Below are 18210 nucleotides of genomic sequence, written 5' to 3'. Positions count from 1 at the left end.
AACTTTTTAGCTTGAAATGCTTACATTATAATCTAAAAGAGGTGTAGTGTTTATTAACTAAAATCAAACTTAAAAACTTAAAAACATGGGGCGCCTGGGTGGCTCATTGGGTTAAAGCCTCTGCCTTCGGCTCAGGTCATGGTCCCAGGGTCCTGTGATTGAGCCCCACATTGGGCTCTCTGCTCTGCAGGGAGCCTGCTTCCTCCTCTCTCTCTCTCTGCCTGCCTCTCTGCCTACTTGAGATCTCTGTCTTTCAAATAAATAAATAAAATATTTTTTAAAAAACCTTAAAAACATAAGAAAAACTTAAAAACATAGCTGGATAAATCTAGAGAAAATAGAAAAAAATAAATAATAAAAATTTGAAGAGCAGTTAATGAAAAAGGAAAATAAAAAGATATGGTTTGTTCTTTGGAAGTTAATAAAATTGACAAAATTTTGATAAAGAGTAGTCAAAACAAATTTAAGAGAAGCGAAAGATGGGGGGCCTGGCTGGCTCAGTTGGTTAAGCATCGGCCTTCCGTTTAGATCATGATCCTGGGTCCTGGAATAGAACCCTGCGTGGGGCTACTTGCTCTGCGGGGAGCCTGCCTCTCCTTCTCTCTCTGCCTGCCACTCCCCCTGCTTGTGCTCACTCTCTCCCTCTCTCTCTCTCTCTCAAATAAATAAACAAAATCTTTTTTAAAAATAAAAGAAGGAAAAAAGAGATGAAGCACAAATAATACTGGATTTGAAAAAGGATAAAACATATGTGGCAGAGATTAAAAAGAAAAGAAGACATTTTGTCAATACATTTAACAACTTAGATGAAATGGAATATTAGTAGAAATATACAAATTTCCAAACCTTACTCAAAATGTAGAAATTATACATGATCTCATAAATCATTAAATAAATTAAATCAATTGTTTAAATTTTGTCACAAAGAAAATATTAGGACCAGAGGGCTTTGTAAGTGAATTCTAAACATTCAGGATGGATAATTTCAGTCTCACACAAATTAACAACTAAGTTGCAAGCAGAAATATACTTCTTAACTAATTATATAACACAAATATAATTATGATATTGAAACAGGTTGGTACCAGTTACAAGAAAGGAAAATGACAAGGTAGTCTCATTCATAAATGAAACTGAAAAATTCTAAACAAAATATAACAAAACTGTGCAGCAAGGCACAGATATTTACTATATCAGGACCAGATTCAGCTCATGTCATTTATGCAAGATTGGATTATCATTACAAACACCAGTAAGAATACAGGACTTGAAAATACTGTTAACCAGGGGGCGCCTGGGTGGCTCAGTGGGTTAAGCCTCTACCTTCGGCGCAGGTCATGATCCCAGGGGCCTGGGATCGAGTCCCGCATAGGGCTCTCTGCTCAGCAGGGAGCCTGCTTCTCCTCATCTCTCTCTCTGTCTGTCTCTCTGCCTATTTGTGATCTCTCTCTCTGTCAAATAAATAAATAATATCTTTAAAAAAGAAAAGAAAAGAAAATACTGTTAACCAACTTGACTTAATTGACATTTTCATCTACCCAATAACAGCAAAATTTGTGTTCACATACACATAGAACACTCACCAAGAAAGTATGCATAAAATGAATGTCAATTAACTTAAAATTCTGAATGTTGGCAAGAATGTGGAGCAACAGGAACTCTCATGTTGTTAGTGAGAATATAAATTGGTACAACATTGGAAAATAACTTGGCAATATCTAGTAAAGTTGAAAATTGGCATACACTATAAACTAGGAGCTCCATTCTTAGGTACATGTCCTAGAGAAAAGCCTACACATGTATCTAGAGACAGGTACAGTTGACCCTTGAACAACATGAAGGTTATAGTCACCAACCGATAAATCCATATATGCCTTTGGCTCCTCCAAAATTTGACTACTAATACCCTGATATTGACTGGAGTCCTTACTGATAACATGAAAAAATCAATGAACACATATTTTGTATGTTACATGCATTATATACCGTATTCTTACAATAAAGTAAGCTATAGAAAACAAAATGTTAAAAAAATCATAAAGAACAAAAAAATATATGTATACTACTATATGTAAAAAACCCATGTGTGGAGCACCTGGGTGGCACAGTTGGTTAAGGGTCCAACTCTTGGTTTTGGCGCAGGTTGTGATCTCAGGGTTGTGAGATTGAGCGCCATGTAGGCCTCTGAGCGGAATGTGCAGCCTGCTTAAGATTCTCTCTCTTTCCCCCTGACCTTCCTTCCATTACCTCCCCACCCCCTCCACATGTGCATGGCCACATGTACGCCTTCTCTCTCTCTCTCTCAAATGAATAAATCTAAAACCAAACCAAACCATGTGTAATTGGACCCCCACAGCTCAAACCTGTGTTGTTCAAAGGTCAACTGTATTTGAATGTCTGTAGCAGCTTTGTTTTTAATAGAAGAGGGGAAAATAACTCCCCTAAAGTCCATCAGTTGCTTAATGAATATGTAAGTTGTTTTACATTTATTCAGTTATATGCAATGCCAGTTGTGACATAATATAGATGAATGCTGATTTTAAAAGGCAAGTGAGAGGAGACTTTTGCTTCTGGCTATAACTAAGACACATATGTATCTCTCTCGCCCATACGTTAGTTTCTCTCTGGGTACATGAAACTCCTAGGTTCTAGTGTCTATACATTTATAAAAGATAGTGCTAAATTTTCCTTCAGAAGAGTAACTAACCAATTTGCATTTTCCCCAACCTTCTCATTTTTCAGTGCCTATTTTTGTTTTATAATTGAGATCATTTATTTTTACAGTATTGTGCGGTTTTCTTATGAGTACTACATTGTGAACACTTCTCCTGTTAGCATTTAAAAAATAATTTTATTGACTTCATAATATTTTATTGAGTGACTGTATTATTGCTTTCTTAACCATTTCTATATTTATATGTTTCGTTTCTATCAAAGAAGACTTTGGTGGGCATGGGATCAGTTCATAGACACCAACTACTGGAAAGATTATTACGTAGTGAGAAAAGGAGCCTTTTTATGTTTACAAAGAGCAGAATTAAACTTAGCTATAAGAACTTAGCTGTAAGAAACAGATTTATCTGAACCAGAATAAGGACTAACTAATACCACTGACATCAAAACTGGAGAGATGTTTTGGGAGAACTCTTAAACAAGCTGGAACTGGGTAGAGCCACTTGGTAGAAATGTGAAACCAAGTCTTTACCAGAGGGATTGGATTTAATGGCGTTCCAACTCTGAATTTAATATGCACATATTATATCTCAGGTTGAAGATAGATCCTGTTGGCCTTTCTTAAAAACATTTCTTACGTCCATCCCTTTCTTTCTGTTCTCAGGATCTTCATCATCTTTTGCCTAGATTATTCCTGTAACCTCCCAAGCAGAGCTCTTGATACTAATTCTTGGTTTAATCTTCTTGACATTATGCTGCAAAGTTGCTTTTGTAATAGACCTTCCTATGATACTGCATAAGTCATGCTAATCAAACCTTTAGTTATTCCCTATTGCCCTTTAGATAATGCTCAAACTTTTTAGCCTGGAATTCTTGACTGTTAATAAATTGGACCTTCATTCTTTCATTCATTCAACCACCATTTATTGAGCACTAACTCTTTGCCAAGGGACTATGTTAGATGCTGGTAGTAGAAAGATGAATAAGGTCAAGCACTAAGCCCAATAAGAGTAAGTTCAAAAGAGCTGGGAAGGTGGGCTTAGAACAAGTTTTGGTTTGTTTGTTTATTTATTTTAAAAGAAAAGTAAAGGATTTTTAAAGAAAAGCTTATTTAGAAGACTCTTAACTTGGATTAGAGACTCAGAAAAGGCAAGGCTTAGCTTCTACCACTCTCCTAGAAGAACTTTCTGTCCTCATCAGACTGGTCTATTTTCTTCTTCAAGGACACTTGATTAATTTCTGCCTCATGGTGTAATTTTTTTTTCTAATACAAATATTCTTGTACTAATTTCCATACTGTACTTTCAAGGCAGGTTACATTTCATAGCTTCACTTACTCCATATGCTATGTAGCTCCTTTAGGATACATCCCTTATCTGAATCAGAAAACTTATTTTTGCATCACTCACTTGGCTTTTATTTATGTGCTTATTATTTTATTATTTAATAATAGCACTTATTTAAGAATGTAAAGAATATATTGTTATTGTTTCCTAGTATCTATTGCAACTACATTATATTTAAACTTGATGTTATTTTATTCCTAATGTGCGTATTTGTCTTTCTAGTGAGATTATAAACAGCTTGAAGACATGTGTCATACATATTTCCCTGCTCCCCAGAGACTTGTATACAGGTCCTAAGTGACTAATATATAGAAGATTTTAATAAACATGTTTTGAATGAGAACAGATTGACTTCATAAACTAGATGCTCATGGTGCTGTAATAATTGAACTTCCATACTTGACCCTGAAAGATTCTTCTCTTTTTGTAAAGTAAGACTTCTCTCTCACCCCACCCCACCTGCTTTAGGCAAATGTTTTTGGGGTTGCAGTTTCAGCTAGATACGGCTTTCCAGACTTTTTCTAGAACTTGCTCAATTGTAAGTCATTGACTTACATTGTAAGTCAATTGTAGTATCTCCTGCCACACCAGATGGTATTATCTCTTTGGTGTGTGTATGTCAAGGAACTTCATAAGTGTGATAAAACAGATTAAGCCATATATATATATATATATATATATATATATATATATATATATATATATATATATACTGTTAAAAATTCCAAGATATTATATGTGTGTGTGTGTGTGTGTGTAGGGCCTGTAAAAATCTCTCCTTTTCTCAGTTACCTCTTTAGGAATGTATTTTATTTTTTATATCTCCCCTGATATAAAAGTAGAATCTTTTATTCCCATCTTCTACTTTCACATACCATACTCCATAACATTTGTAAGATTTGGACCTGTCTTTCTATTTCCATATCCCAGTTCTAGTGGTGGCCTTAGCTATATTACATTTGATCTTCTGTTCATTGCCCTGTTAACATCATCATCAAGAACAACAACCATTGAACACTTACTATGTGCTGGCAATGGCACTGGGTACTTGGGCAGTTTGCTGTCTTATCAGGCTCATTCGTAATTTGACTAGATATGAAAATGGCTCTTTGTCATTTGCTTTCTTTCCACGCCACCAATGCTGTGGTTAATAAACTGTTCTACTTAGAGTTCATCATCATACTCAAGTGTAGCTGACTAGTTAGCGGCTTTATATTCCATTCATTGGTGATGGTTGTCTCTCGGTACTGGAATGAGTGAGAAACACAAGGGAAAGTGGGCAACAATGCCGACTCTACTGATTTTGCCACCATTATGGCAAATTGTTTGTGATTTGTGGAAATGGACTCTCTTTTATCAATGGTTGACTATCAATTCCTTTTTCTGGAGAGAAGTCATTAGTTAACGCAGCTCAAGGATTTGTCTGAGAAGAGCAGCACATCAGTTAGAATGCTAATTCACTCAACTGGCAGCAAGCACAGTGAAATGACAGCTTGGAGGGGGGTAAGAGGAGTGTCTGAAAATGGCAGCAGATTGGTATTTCGAAAGGGGAGGGAAATTTCATAATGATGAATAAGAAAGATGACATTTGGTGCTCACATTTAACTTGCATTGGATGTCCATATAAGGGTCAGTATGCATAACCTCTCTTGATTAGGCCTCCGGCTGCCCAGCAGCTGACTGGGTGTATACCCTTCAGACTGTAACCAAAAGAAAGGCCTAGATAATTAGGCCAAGTTGAACTGCAGGAGGTAGCCAGCTTCTCTGCTGCCTTTTGTATATTCATGACCCAGCTTGATTGATGGAAGGACAGTGTTTGGTGACACTGTCATTTGCAAGTTGAAAGGTAGACTACAGGCTGGAGCCAAGATCAGATGTGCTTTAAAGAGTCCTACAATAAACTCATTTGGATGCTGATGATGTTCACATATGCATTTCTTTGTTTCTTACTGTTTCTCATGGACATCTGTTAATTTGTAGAAATTAGCTTCGTTGTTTTCAGTTAAAACCTCACACTAAGTTACAAGATAGTTTTGTTTAAAAAGTTGTACAAAGTTGCTGGTGATATAATGTATGATGTGGGCCTCAGATGTTTTCATGTGGTGTTTTCACTTGTTCCTTATAAAGGAATTTTAACTATTATTTCTTTCATTGATGTAAATTACTAGAAGCAAGTGACTTTTTTTTCCAGGAAAAAAGTTAAATGGAATTTTTTTCACATATTTCACATATTTCAGAAATCTCAAGTGCTGGTATCAAAAAGTTTTCCAGAGAATATTGCTTTTGTAAGGAAACTGTTCTTTATCAGAAGATGTATGAATATCTGAGGTTCCCTTTTAAAATTATGGTTCTTAAAGTCGGTCTTTTATTTTGAACTCTGTTTACTCAAAGATTTGATTATTTAGTCTGTGGCAAATGAGTTGAAAATACTAAAGGAAGGTAGAATCCTAAAACAGAAACATGAGGTTAACCTAAGGACCCTCTTCAAAATGTAGAACCTAAATTATCATAAATTATTATAAGAATGAATACCATATTATGCTAATTAAAAGGCTATGAAGAAAGGAAAGGAAAGACTGAAAAGGATTTTTGACCTACCTGTCTCATAAATATTAAGCTATTACTTAAATCCTTTGAGAAACACCACATAGATGTGAGTACTAGTTATTCTTATTAATTGTATTTTTCAGTACTTTTATTGTTACATTGATGCTTTTGGAAGATAGTGTTGTTTTGGTATAGCTAAATGATGATCAACCTGAAAATGATTTGAATACTCTCTGAAAAATCCTTGGAGGTATATTTTAGATATGTTACCAAACTTCCGTTAGTTTTCATAACTTCAGATAATCCATTTAAAAGCTCTTTGTTAGCTATAAAGTGCTGGATAAATGTAAGAAGTAGCAGCTGCAGCAAGGACAGCAATTGCTCTTGTTGCCTTTATTATTATTAAGAACTAACTAATCAAAGGTTATTGTAACAGCTCTAACACTTGTAATAGATGAAGCAGCCTTCCTATTACATTCTTGCCGATGAAATGTGACAGATCAGGTATGAAACTTTTCTTATAAAAGCAAAATAGAAAAGAAAGACTTTACCAGGTCTTTCAAGCTATTTCCATATCAATTTTCTGACTTTGCTCCTCCCCACCAGATGCTAGAAAGGCAGTGTTCTCCAACTGACACTAATGTTTTCCTAAAGAAGGTTCTGGAGGGTGTTGAAAACACACTCTGATCATTACAGAAATCATGCAGACTCCTTCTAAAGTTATTTCAGTCTTAATTGACATTTGAGATAAGCATCTGAAATGTAGTATCCTAAATCTGTCTGTATAGTATTCAGAAACTCTTTGCTGTAATTTGTGGTAATTATTTCTAAATCAAACAGTTATCTTTTAGTAGGAAAAAGTATTAATATCTCCAAAATGTTAATGAAAATGTCATTTTCCTCACTTAAATCACATCTCAGGGTTTTCAAATACTGGATTTTCTTTTAGGTTTTTCTTATTAGAAATTAAAAGCAAGGTATGTTTTTTCTTGTGAAATGAGATAGAAATAAAAAACTATCTGACTGAATAGAAACAGCTCCAGGAATTTTTTTTTTTTTTTAAAGAAAAGTGTGCCTTCTTGAACAGAATTTAAATGTATTGTGTGTTTTTCTGCTACAGAGCAATATTCTTAATATGTTAGTTACCACTCTTCTCATTAAGTCTTTTCAGAAATTTAAAGGTGTCACTTTGTCAGGAAATTCTGGGTCTTTTCAGTGATAAAATAAACTTGACACTTGTTCCATGAAGGCATCTTCTCCCTGCTTATCAGCTCTTCAATTTATGGCTGTGCTTTGAAATTTGTGCCTGTGACTCCCATCTTTGTATTTACTCCAATTAACACATAAACCCTAATTAGCCAGATCAAGGGACTTGGGAGTCCATAAATGGAAAGTGACATGGCAGAGCTTGGCAGCTGGCATCAAGGCAAGGTGACAAAAATAGGGAAGTATCAATTAGATGACATTGATGGTAAAGCTCTGTGTTGGGACGGTAGATTTCAACAGTTCTCTGTGTCACTGACTGCTGACTCTAGGGTAGGGATGTAGAAATAATTTAGTAAAATGACAGCTAAGTTCAAGTACTGAATTTAAAGTAAATGTAAAACAGTAATAATAAAACCGGAACACCATTTTAATTTGATTTTATATCATTATCAATGACAATAAATTATACATTTCTTCCAAAATCAATTTTTGTGTATTTCCCTGTAGTGTGAGGTTCTAAGTTTTGAAATTATTACATAAATGTATAACATTCTTACTTGAGTAGGAATGTAAGAGTCCTGAATTATCAATCCTTAGGAGCCTTACTCTCCCCTCTAAATTTTTTGGGGAGAAGGGTGGTCCAAGTGGGTAGATTTGGGAGTATCCATGATCACTGTTAAATATTAAGTTCCAGACTGCAGTTTTAGATTACACATATAATTCAACAGTAAAAAAATTTAGGACTTTGTAAACATTATTTCAGTTTTAGAAATCTAATGTTACAAAAAAAGACCTGTGTCTTAACTGAGGAGTGTTATCAGGCTTTGTGCATCCCTCATTACTTTAGAGAGTAATAGAAGTTACATATACAGGAACTGGGCTGCATCTCTAGTTTTGTGGTTTCAGGTATCTGGTTTCTAACATTGGTCTACTCTTCAAGTGGGTGGCTGGGTATTTGTAAAGAAGGCTCTGGAGGGTACTGGAAACACTATATAATTTCAGTATAGAAATAATATATACCTTTTAAATCTGTTTGAATCAAAGATAGGGTTTTTTTTTTTCATTAAAGAATTAGAATGGTAATTTGAATGTATGTCATCTATTAGATAGATATTAGACTGTAGAGGGGTATATATATTTATTTTATCTTTTTTAATTTTGGACAGCGAGTGGCTCTGTAAGCTCTGTTGGTATTTTGCTTGAATGTAGAGATGGTCTATATTGAAATAGTTGATTTTAAACTTAGACTTTAAGACTGTGAAGTTTCAGTTGTCATTTACCCCTATTTCAAGTACTGCAGAAAATGGGGGAAAAAAACTCTTATTTGAAAAGTCACTGTTCTTGAGGAGTATTTGAAACATTAGAAATCTGCCAGAAGGTCTATTAACATAAATGTTTAACTCAGACACACAAACATGTACTGAAATGAAAATGTTTCATGCATTAATTTGCTGCAGAAGGAACTAACATAACAATTAGAACATCCTGCCTACTTAGACTTAAGTTTCCTAGGGCAGTGGTAATACATAGTGTTGATGTAGTTTAAGTCTTTTAGCATATACAATAGTTTATTCTGTTGTTAAAATGAATTCTTCTGTTTTTAAACCATTCGAACATGGTAAACCCTAGATAACTGGAAAAAAGCATTAGCAGTGTAATTCCCAGACTGAGATTTGGAAGTTCTCTCATTGACTCAGGGCTTATTAGAAATACTTTGAGGAAGCAGTTTCTTTTCTAGCTTTGCAAAGAAATGATGTCTGTATTTTGTAATTGTGAAAATACCAGATGCTGTCATCAAAACAGGGAACTCAACTAATACAAACGTAATCCATATGAGGCTATTTTGTTTGCTTGCCATTTTTAGTCATTACTCTCAGTGGTACTTTTGTGGCTGAGCTGGTAACCTGCCTTATAAGGAACACCCTGGCAGTAACAAATATGTGTTCTATATCGCTTTTTTACACCAATGAGAGAAATTATGACTTTGGAAATCAGATGTTTTCCACCCTACTTGTGTAACCAATACATTGACTTTTTTTTTTTTTTTTTTTTTTAAATCATGCTGATCCCAGTTGCATGGTCATATGTTGTAAACCACATGGAACTATTTCAAACTGTGATGGGGGAAAGTAACAACTGCAAACATTCCTCCTTGAAGCAAGTGGTTGTCCTAAACTGAGCACTGTAGAATAAAAATGGAAACATAAAAATAGCAGTTGGAAAGATAAAACAGCATTTATAGTACTAATAAAACCGTTGTGGCTTCCACAGGAAAACATGCTTTGTAACCTAATGCTTACCTGAAAGGACTGTCGAGTTTCTGAGAGTTATAGCTGTTTTTGTAAGAGAAGCACAGAGATTTGCTTGAGGGCTGAGTGATAGATTCGCCTGCCTGAAGCATCCCAGTGTGTTTATACATGGCTTGTATGGCAGCTTTCATAAGACATTTACCCCATGATTTGCGATGAGCTTATGTGTGAATAATTAATGGCAATTAATCCTTAATTACAGTAATTAGGCAAGTCACAGGAAATTAAGCTGCAGCTGGAGAAGACCATGCCTGGGAAGAGAGGATTGGGGGCTGTGTGAATGTGCCATTTACTGACAGCATTACTAGGATGCGCAGTATTCAGCAGCTTTGGCATTTCTATTGGCAGCCTTGGGTAGGACAAGAGTGCTCTGCATTAGAAGCAATCTATAGTTGTCTACAAGAGTTTTAAGTTCAAGTGCCAAAATGTTGTGTTGCATATGGTGATTATCTAAGTTTATTGGTTGCTATAACTCAAATGACTGTAATTGTTTTTGGCTTGATAACAGTGACATTAGAACTAGGAGCTTTTATGTATTCATAGGTTCTGTTGGCATGAAACATGATGCAACTTTTAGAAACAATTCATCCAGGTTTGCAATTATGAAATAGATAATGTAATTGTCTAGAAATTAACTGAGAAAATTTCAATCAAGAACAACAGCAGAACATACCGTATCTTAGTTGAGAAGTTAATTACTTTATTACTAGTTGCTTTTCCCAGTTACGCACGGTGGTACACAGTATGTTGGAAGTATTATATTGAACTGAACACATACTCCAAATGTAAAAATACCTGAAATTATAAAAATGAAATCATTCACATTAAATGCTAACAAACTTAATGCTTACGAATCTACAAGGTGTGTTTTAGAAATAAACAAAGCAGTCATTCGATAGAGAGCAGCACTGGCCTACAAATCACTGGTGAGAGATGTTCACAGTTCCCCATTTGGGAACACAGATCTTCTTCATCATCTTTGTGGAATTCAAAATCACAGGGCCATTGTATACCTAGATAAAAAGCATATAGAAAAGTTCCAATATATTTTTCACTATTGAATGCAAACTGAGACATGATAATAGCATCTTTATGTGCCCAGTGAGTAGTAATGTTTATCATTATTTTTCTCTTTGAACTTAAGGGCACAACTGGAAGTTGGGCCCTCATATTAGGTCCGGTCTGGTTTTAAACTTATCCAAACTATTAATCTGTTACAGTCATTATAGCTATTATAATAGCTAGAGTACTCCTCAGTACCAACAAAACTATTGGGAAAGGGTTGCCCTTGCCAGATAGTCTAAAGTAGATAAAAATACATACATAGTATTTTTTTTAACAGTCTATCTAATTTAATTGGAGACATTTATAAAGGCTCACCTTTCACACTAAAAAGGAAATTTAGCGTTTTTTTGTTTGTTTGTTTGTTTGTTTCTTCCCAATCCGATTTGTGATCAGAAATACTTGGTGAAGTAGGCTGTTTTGATTATTAAATGTTAAATATACAAAGCCTCATCTTTCAAGAATACCTTTTCCTCTAAGACCACTGATGGAGAGTGAAGTTATGTGAACATTTCTAGATTATTGCCTTCTGTACTTCTGCTTCACTTTAAAGAGGAAGTGAGTCACAATATCCTAATAATGGTCTTGATTTTATAAATGATTTTTCCCCTTGAAATAAGCAACACATTCATTTTAATATGTAGAATCGGTTTGCTAGCAGGGCGACAGTTTAAAAAGGCTTCCAACTGTGACACAAGTGCAACCATATTGCTTCCTATTACTCGCTAAGGTAGTTGTTTAGAAGAGAGAATGTTCTCCCTGGAAATGTTTAAAGTGCTGTAATTTTATTTAGGATAATGAGGATTTATAACCATTTTGCCATATGAAAACCTGCCTTTAGACAGAGTGAAATAGGCTGTTTTGGTTATTGAATGTTCTTAACTCTAGGGTGTGTGTGTGTGTGTCTTATAGCAGTAAGTTGTTTCCACTGGAAATTAAGCTGGTTTATTCTATATGTTGGCCTGTTTTTTATATTAAAATATTAAGTGATATAATTCAAGTTTGGTCCATGTAAATGTTTATGTTTCTTTGTGCATGGGATTTCTTTGTATTGAAACATAACTAAACAAATAGAAAGTCTTTGTTCTTATTTATACAAATAATTTTAACAGTAACTGCTGGGTATCCTTGGGGCCCTGAGTCTTTATAACTTTGCTCTTGTAAGTTGTACTAGACGAAGTTATTTTGAGTGATAGTCAGGTGGAGAGTGCACAGGGAGATAGCTGTGATAGAAAAGTGCGTAGCAGGATCTGTATTTTTAACATTAAGGGTGACATTAATGTAGTGTGTATTATTAAAAATTAACCTGGTAAATATAAATTTGACTTCTAATATTAATACTATGTTCTATAACACCGTCTCAAAACCCACTGTGGAATAGTTTGTGTAGGCCTTTGCCTCTGATATGGGAGGGGGAAGAAAGGAACCAGAACAGTTAGAGATTTTTATCAGGTTTTTATCTCCTCACTGAAAATCTTAGCTCTCAAAACATTTCTAATTTCCCTCATTTGAAGGTTCAAACAGTTTCAAATTACTGCCCATGGATTGTTCTTGACATCCCGAATGGTAAATTTGAGCTGTGGAAATGCTGGAATGTGTTTTTGTGCTTTTCCTGAACAAGGGAATTCAACGGGTAAATTACAGTCATTTACTGGGAGTGTAATTTACTGAGAGCCTTTAGGCAAATGCAGGAGAAAGGACAGCAGCAGAATGGAAAAAACAGCATAAAAACTGTTTTGTGTATTTTTTCCCTTTTCTCATTAAGTATTTATTCACATAAGAGTTTTATGAATTAATGGATGGTCCCACAATTAAGACAGATAACCTTTATTCATTTTCACTACAGATAGATCCAGGATTTGAAACAGTGATTGCCATGTGAAAATTACAACCTGAATCACATCTGAAATTCTACTAATTTATTTTGCATTTAAATCCGTGTTTATCTTACTGAGAATTATAAAACAATCTGTTGCTCTGTCTTCAGAATGATTACATATTTCACTAATTTAGATTTTTACTATGCTAGCCATTCAAATAATAAAAGTTTTAAGTTTTCTTAGTGAACAAATTAGTGAAAAGACTTTTCATACTTAGGTCTTAAAAAGGATTGTTCTACTTTTGTCACATACCACAGATGAATCTTATTTTGGAAAGAAAATGACCATTTTTGTTGAATGCAGAGTTTTAAAGCATCATAAGATAACCTAGACATTTTATTAAAGGTTAAGGAGAAATTTTATGAAATTGTCAACTAATTCTTTTTAATATAAGTATATAAACATTTGTGGTAATTCTTATAAACAGTTCTGACCAATTCCTTTCATGAAAAGCAGTGTGCTCTGTAGTAATTGCTAAGCAAACAGAAAGCTGTGTTGCAAAGTGGTTTTGTATAGCATATTGTAATTTGACACTTAAGTTGTGCCCTGCATTACCCTGTGTCATAATTGATGGCTAAAGAAAAGCACACGCTATGCTAATCATTTGTTAGAATAGCTTGTTAAATTGTGGTTGCCAATTTTAAATAAACTATGGAATGTCTGTATTTTAAGGTTTTGTAGCCAACAGTTTTAAACAGTCATTTTGAAGCTGTTTTTTAACTTTCTGTTGCATATGCACAATTCTGCCTTTGCACACAAGGTCAGCATGTTCGCCAACTTAATAGCATATTATCAAGAACAAAATCAATGAGCTGCAGGTTTCACACCAGTATCTCAAGGGACTTTTGTGTTTATACTTCCTTGTACTAATCCTGAATTTGGTGTCCTTTTAAAAACACCAAGATTGATATTCTAATACATATTTTAAGTTCTTAAAAGTAAAAAGTTCCAGAATTAGAAAGTGAATTTAGTTATTTTTAGAAAATAAGGGTGAATTTATCTTCTGTTTACGGTGCATAGTGACTGGTCATAAAACAGCATATTTTAATATAGAAGTTCTTAACTACAGAATGCCAAGAAGAATTTTCGTGCAATAAAAATGAGATTTGGGAGATAAGATTACTGTGCATCAAAGTTTGTGAATTCTCATTTTTTAAATGCAGGAGCTTTTACTTAAATATGGCATATAAAGAGAGAAGAATCCAAACTTGGTGAGAACATTGACTTAGAATTGAGAGCAACAGACCTCTATCTACCACCTCTAGAATAAGAGCTGAAGCATAATGAAGGAATCTATGCATTTAGACATAAAAGAAATGTTACTTCTGTGGAGAAAAATGACTTAATGTGCAGAGAAGGGTTATTCATTTTTAGGAGATTAAAAATGACTTGAATATAATACTCTTAATTTGTAAGAGTGGTCCAATGGTCTGCTTCCTGTCTAAAGTAAACCTTTTGATCGGCATGTCCATTTTGATGTCTTCTGTTTGTAGTGTATTGCATGGATAAAGGTATTATTTTCAGTTATTGTACATATCCTTAATTAAGCCAGTAAAGACATGCGTGTGGACTTAGCTCTCAATCATTTAACAGCCAAATGCGTATAAGGTGATTCTGTGGCCTACAACTGACCCCTTTGTGTGGAGGAATTCCGTGAGTACATTCAGGATTAAGTCACTGTGTTGTGTGGGAGGAGAGATGGCACACAAGCCTTACAAAAACAAGCACTGGGAGGTGTAAGATTTATAATTCTGATTTCGTTGTTCTTGTTGTACCTTATCAACACCTAACACACCTGTGAGCTGAAATGTGTAAGAGTCTGTCTTTCTTGTTGAAGGATTTTGGGGGTGGGGGGTGTCTGTGTTCTAATGTATTTCACCGTCTCCTAAATAGTATAAAAACTAAATATTAGGGAAGTTTGGGGTTTGATTACTAAACCCTTATAAAAACACTTAGAGCAACTGATCATTTGCTCCCAAATTTGTAATGCCTGGCTTTGTTGGGTCTAACTGAATTTAAGTAACTAAATGTGTACATTTGAGATGTAAGTTCTTAATTTTTTAAAATAATGTTTGTAGTAGGCCAGTATACTGAAAAGATGTAGCAAGATTTTGCGCTAATTTAGGGTCAGACACCAGAAGGCTTGGGAAGTCACATTTTCTGCTTCTTTGAAAAAGAGAAGGCATCCAACATGGAGTATTCTGGATGATTATCAGTATTAAGTAAAAATTATTTTAAAGATAAATATTTTCTGGTGTAAAATGTGCTTTTGCAAGTTTACTCTTTATTTTGACTTGTAAGTATTTTTCTCCCACATCAGCTTATGAAAAGAAAAAGTCAGTGACCACAAACTACAATAAAATGTCCTTAACATAGTTTGATTGGAGGCTGAATAGCAGTAATATAAATTGGGCGCCTTATTGAAGAGTTGGGCATCCCCGGGGACGTCGGCCTTCATTTCAGTTAAGTGTGGGGTCGCCCACGATTACCCGTGGCTTCTCGGGAGTAACTCACTGACCCGTGGAGAAGCGTCTCTTGCTCTTGGCCTCTGCCTCCCTGGCTGTGGGCTGTTGAAGGGCTTCTGCACGCGCGTGGAGTCGTGAGCGTTGCACACGCACCGGCCGAGCCCAGGCTCTCTGGGCTGTGCACGCACGCAGCAGCCTCACTCTTTCCCTCAAGTTCCGAGTTTTGCATAAAGATGTGTTAGGAATCTCGTTTCTAAAGATTCTAGAAAGATAAATAATGGATGTGTGGGAGCTCAGTTTAAGCCCGAATTTTCTTTCCTTAGTAGTTTTTGTTCTCAATCACCTTGATGAAACAATCTGAAGCCGCTCAGCTTTCCTTGGCATTTGGAATGAGTCCCTGACAGGCTGATTTTCCACCCCTGTTGTGATGCTGCTTTCTCTAGTTAATATTCCTGTGTAAGTGTCGCACAAAAGTAAACCCAAAGAGCCCGCGCTGACACGGAGGCTGCTCCATTTACATTAATTATGCAGTCAGGGCGGTGAGAATTCGCTGTCAGCCCGAGGGGCGGGGGCGCGCTACGGCGGGAGCCGACGGGCCCCGGGGCCTCCGCGCGCGCGGCCGCGGGAGGGGGAGCCGGGATTGCCGCGGGCCGCGGGGCTGGCGGGCCGCCGCTCGGCGCCGCAGAGAACAATGGGCTTGCCCCGCGGGCCGCGGGCGGGAGCGGCGCGGCGCTCCCAGCCGTCCCCGCTCCCCGCGCCCGCGGCAGCCAGGGCTGCGCCCCGCGGGGGTGGCGGGCCCGGCGGGCTGCGGCCGAGAAGGCCTGCGCTTCCTGCCCGGACGCCCGCAGCCGGCCTCGCGCCCTGGGGTCACCCTCACCTGCGATTCAGACCTGCTCCCGAGCCGGAGAGTTAGCCCTTCAGATCCAAACCCGAAACTTGACTGGAGGCCTGGCGACCAGAGAGGCTGGGTTTCCCCGATTTCGGATACCTGGGTTGCTGCCGACCCGGGTATCTCACAGGAGGACGGCATCATCACCCTGTGAACATCTTCCACTGACTGGAAGAAATTCCAAACCAGCTGCCAAACAAGGACATCCTGGGATAATGGTGGCTAAGGAAAAAACCAAACCAAACCAAAACCAAAACAACTCTCTAACTCCTCACCGTAAATATGAAACATCTTCCTGAAGGTTTCCCACTGTAATTGGCTCTGAAGCTTCCTAACTTAATGGCTCTTTTTTTCAATGGGAGACTGAATTCCATAGGGAATTTCACAGGGAATTTAATTGAACAAACATTTGTTGAGTACCTACTATGTCCTAGGTGATGGGAGATTATTACCTCATTATTGCTGTATGGAAAACATTCCAGGAAATGAAGATTATTGCTCTTTCCAGGATTTAAATATGGAAGCCATAGAAACACCCTCTTTTTTTTTTTTTTTTTTTTTTTAACCACTATATCCCCACCCCACCCCTTTTCCCAGGGAGTTAACTTTAGTCAAAAAGTATTGGGGATAGTAGGGAGGATGAATGTGCTTTTTCTTTCTTTTAGCACTTTTAAGGAGTATCAGTTAAGATTATTGTGCAGTATTTCTGCAGTGTAGTTTATCCATCGAATTGTGTGACTTAGAATTGTATGCTTGCAAGGAATGACTAGCCACATATCCTTGGCAGTGGGAGAGCAGAACACTGAAATTTGAAAAGATTAATATAAAAGGAGAATTTGAAAAGCCTTGCCCTTTTTTAGATTTACAAAAATAGTTCCATGCTCATGTTTTGTACTTTTTTTTAAAGGATTGTGTGTGCTGCATTTCATGAGTAAATTATGTCACATTCAGCCAGGAGCAACCACACTGAAAATTTTTCCAAAAGGAATTAGGCCATCTTTTCAAGGCCACATGTAGTTGCTAGCTATGATGACATTTAGCTCTATCCCAGCCAAAATAGTAATTTTTGAAGAAATCAGTGCAGTACCTTTATCATTTTCTGTGTTTCTTTCAATAAGTAGATAAAAAGTGTTATGTAATAAACGTTAATACTTTCATCTGACATTTGTACTATGCACTCTTTCCAAAAATGAACTATTTTCAAAAACAAATGTCATTAGCTTTTTTGGCCTATAAGGAAAATGTTGATCCATGGGTAAAGTACATATTTTTAAAGTCCCTTCTAATTGCTTAAAACATACTGTTGTGGATGACTTTTTCTCTTCCCAAATGCAAATGTATAAAAACATAATGTGCTAGAATGAATGTTGCATCATATGAAATTGCTGATAATATCTGACCATTTTTACAGTTGCATATGGTTCAATCAAAAAGACCATATTGGTAACAAATAAGTGAAATGAAAAAGCAAAAAAGAAAGTACTTAGATACTTAAAACCATTTTGTATAAATGTATGCATGTACAAAATGTTGCAGTTTGAAATTACACAAATAGAATAAAATGTTCATGGAGTTCTTTTTTCTCCTATCAAATTGCTTGAAATCACAATGAAAACAAGAATTTTAAAGTTTGTTTTCTTCTAAGCCTCAGGGAGGAAAAAAAATCTCTTCTTTAAAAAGAAAATTGAAAACATATACCAAACTTAGTGATCCGTGGGCCCTTGGAATTTTAATTATGTATATTTTTGTATTATTAACTGTATATATTCTATGTATAGATATCTAACATTTTGTTTTCTGACTCAGTTTCCATTCCACCAAAGAGTTAAGGTA

General features: G+C 36.1%; 1 protein-coding gene and 1 long non-coding RNA gene across 4 annotated transcripts in view; one reads left to right on the top strand and one right to left on the bottom strand.

The window, feature by feature from the left end:
• Window positions 1-18210, top strand: part of PBX3 (PBX homeobox 3) — a 217200-nt gene that overhangs the window by 120702 nt on the left and 78288 nt on the right. The gene's annotated exons all lie outside the window — the stretch shown is intronic.
• Window positions 10797-16674, bottom strand: LOC131812039 (uncharacterized). The gene is made up of 3 exons (XR_009346248.1): window positions 16366-16674; window positions 15542-15750; window positions 10797-11094 (listed from the first exon to the last, which is right to left on the bottom strand). It is a non-coding gene; the product is annotated as an uncharacterized LOC131812039 (long non-coding RNA).

Source organism: Mustela lutreola, chromosome 12 (genome assembly GCF_030435805.1).
Source record: "Mustela lutreola isolate mMusLut2 chromosome 12, mMusLut2.pri, whole genome shotgun sequence".
Lineage (NCBI taxonomy): Eukaryota > Metazoa > Chordata > Mammalia > Carnivora > Mustelidae > Mustela > Mustela lutreola.
This window is presented reverse-complemented; position numbering and strand designations above follow the sequence as displayed.